We start from the raw sequence: 3,597 nt of genomic DNA on the forward strand, positions 1-3,597 counted from the left end.
CTGCTCCCCATCCCCCACCCCACCTGTCCATAGGACCACTAACCGCCTCCAGGGCCCGCTGCAGATCGTCCAAGCAGCCCAGCAGCGCTATGGCGTCCACACCCTCTGCCTGCGCCCTGCAGCATCAACTGCATGATAGGGTGTGAGGGCAGAGTCTTGTCTACGCTGCCTGGCTGCCATGTCCTTGGCTGCGCTGCTCCGTGTGGGCCACGCTCGAGGGCGAGTCTCCTTCAGGGGGGCTGCTGGAGAGGAGGGGGTTGCGGGGGGAGGCAAGGCTGGGGCAACAGCACGTGTGCCCACAGAGAGGGTTCCGAGTGCCGCCTCTGGCACCCGTGCCATAGGTTCGCCACCACTGGTCTACATCATCTTTTCCCAAAATAGTGGGAAGTATGATGGACTACAATGCTTGTTATCTTCAAGAAACATCCTCAGTCATGCCTGATAGAAATTCAGGTGCTCTGTCTAACCTGGCAGAGCACCCAGGTGGAGAAAGCAAGGGAGCCTAGTATGACATCAGTTCCCACAAGTTTGAAAGAGAAATCTTTCTCCAGGCTAAATTACAGAATTAACCAAGGTATTTTTGCACACATGAAAAATATGTATCTTTGCTGAGCTCCAAGTTGTTTCCATTTCATGAGGACCAAAACAGATGAGAATTTTTTCCTCAAATAATTTTATTAAAGATTATAATTATAATAATAAAAAAACTAATATAAACAAAAAGACGATAGAAAATAGAAAGAGTAAGAATATAGTAAAGAAAAAAAGAAATAGAACTGTCCTTCAACCTTCATTCCAACAAGTAAAATAATTTTCGTACCTTTTCATTTGCTCTTAGATGTTAGCAAATTATCTCTTCTTCCAGTATCCCATCTCTTATTTCTAAATAAATCCATTAAAGTATCATCATTTCAGTCCTGGTGTCAGCAAAAGTCCACTAAGGTTATTTATTTACCATTTACCAAAAATAACCACATATCTGTTTTAACCCTGATCAAATAAAACAACTTTATATAGTTTGCTTTTCTGTCTAACATTCTTAATCTTTAATCATTTAAATAATGTCATATAACTTTATTTCTTTTCATTTCTTGTTTGTACCTTCTCATGAGATTCTTCAAACTTTTAACAAATCTCTTTTGTAAGTCCAATATAGAAAAACTATACAGGTTTATTGTTTGCCTGCCCCTTTTAATTATTAAAACATTAGCCAGTTTCTTTTGTATATTTAATGTAACTTTTTTCCATGTCATTCTAGGAACCTGTTATTTGTAAATCCACCTTCAACTCAGTCTTGTATTAACAGGTAAAACTTATTCATTTTACATAACAACTTTAGACACAATCTACCTGTACAGGCAAGTATTACCATTGACATTATTAATTTTTACTCCATTTTTCAAAGTCATCCTTCAGTATTTCCAGTATTGGAGTATTTTGTGCCATTCTGTGCCTATTAGCCAAATTTATGTCTTCTTCTCCTGTAATAATTCTCCTTTAATTTACCTAAACGTTCATTCCAGCGCACAATATTTAAAATCTTATCCTATTACATTTAAAAAAAATCAAATCAAAAGTGTTTTCCCACAGGAAGGATTTTTTGTAACTAATTCCAAATTTTTGTTTCAGATTTATCTTGACCCTTATAATAGTCTGTTTGTAGTTTCTAAAATTATATTTTAAATCAACCTTTTGCTGTTATTTATTAAAAAAATAACTTCTTAAGCTTGTAGTTAAAACTTCCTTTCATTAAGAATTGAAGGCATATTTGCTGAGTGTTGATAAGGAAGACAAAAAAAGTCTGGATAGTGGACATGACAGCATCTGGAGACAGCAGAATAGAAAAGAACTGACAAAGATAACAAAATACAAAGACCTGCAAAAAGAAATAGAATGACTGTGGCAAAAGAAAGCAAAGATTGTACCAATAAATAGGTACCTTGAGTGCAATCCCAAAACAACTGGCACACCACCATAGACACTATCTAACAAAATGAAATTCAGTGGTGAAAAAAGCAAGGTTCTACATTTAGGCAAGAAAAAACAAATGCACAGGTATAGTATAGGGGGTACCTTGCTCAATAGTAGTAACTGTGAGAGGGACCTCGGAGTCCTAGTGGACAATCACCTAAATATGAGCCAGCAGTGTGCTGCAGCTGCCAAAAAGGCCAACACAGTGCTAGGCTGCATTAACAGAGGGATAGAATCAAGATCACGTGAAGTGTTAATACCACTTTACAATGNAAGAAGAAGAAGAAGAAGAAGAAGAAGAAGAAGAAGAAGAAGAAGAAGAAGAAGAAGAAGAAGAAGAAGAAGAAGAAGAAGAAGAAGAAGAAGAAGAAGAAGAAGAAGAAGAAGAAGAAGAAGAAGAAGAAGAAGAAGAAGAAGAAGAAGAAGAAGAAGAAGAAGAAGAAGAAGACGACACCCACGGCATGCTTTTAAAATGTAGATCTTTTCTTGACTTCTATTGTAGCAGCATTTTGCAATTGAAATCCTGCACTGGAGCAGAATATGATCGATCAAGTTTTTGATTATAGCAGAAAAATTAATGGGAGCCTGGAGAGATTTAACTGCTCAAGTGAGAAACACAGAAGCAATAACCAGCAAAGAAGACATCTGGAGTTGGTGCCTAATTGCAAAGGACAACAGTGAACTAAAGAGTCAGAAAAAAAGTCCAGGCAGCAGCAAACAACACTCAAAAATAAGACAGGTATCAAGAATAGTATCGACTAGGGACATACTCAGAAACAATTGGATTACGTGCAAGGCACTCTTCAGTTTCAGGAAACTATATCTTTGCATCTTAGAGCATTTGCTTTTCATTTAAATCTTCATGCCCCCCATAAGCAGGAAGCACACATGTACTTGCAGCCCACATGGCATCATCACATTTATTTCATTAAATGCTGTGTTTATCAGCTCCCTTGCTATTTTCCATACTCTCCTAGTCATACACAGAGAGCATTACTGCCCGTGCTGCAGTTTTCTACAAAGGTGGCTTGATCTGATACTCACATCTCAGCCAGCTATTCTTCTATCATAAATGATAAGTTCTGGGGGGGGGGAGGGAGAGACAGAAAAAACTATTAAAGTAGCACTAACAAAGTAGCTATTTCTTTTATCACTAAGTATTACAAATCATTCCGCCTCTTGAAGCAACAAGGCTCAATCAGCATGTGGTTAACCTACCGAAGCCTCCCTCCTGCTGTTGTTATTGCCGACGGTGAAGACAATATTTAAATGCTTTGAAGGGTGGGCAATTCTTCCATAGATGACAGGTAGCTGACTCCAGCTGCAGGTGCATGATTTTCTGAAGAAATGATGACAGCGTCATAAATGTCTAACAAGCGCTCCTGAAATCAGACTGCTTTTCACTTTGTAAATGACCATATAAAATAGGGCTTTGAAAAGTACAATAGAAAGTTATCATTTAATCATGGGCAAAGTAGAAGTGCCTGTCAATTTGATGCAACATCTTCAGAAGAAAAGATGGGTGAGCATAGCGGTTAAGAGAAGCTAATGGCCTATGCCTCCTCCAAGGAAAAGATGGGAAAAAATGAATGTGTTTCCACAGCACTAGTACTCTGACATTTTGTA

The sequence above is a fragment of the Protobothrops mucrosquamatus genome, unplaced genomic scaffold (assembly GCF_001527695.2).
Source record: "Protobothrops mucrosquamatus isolate PMUCROS unplaced genomic scaffold, P.Mucros_1.0 scaffold597, whole genome shotgun sequence".
In the NCBI taxonomy this organism is placed as follows: Eukaryota; Metazoa; Chordata; class Lepidosauria; order Squamata; family Viperidae; genus Protobothrops; species Protobothrops mucrosquamatus.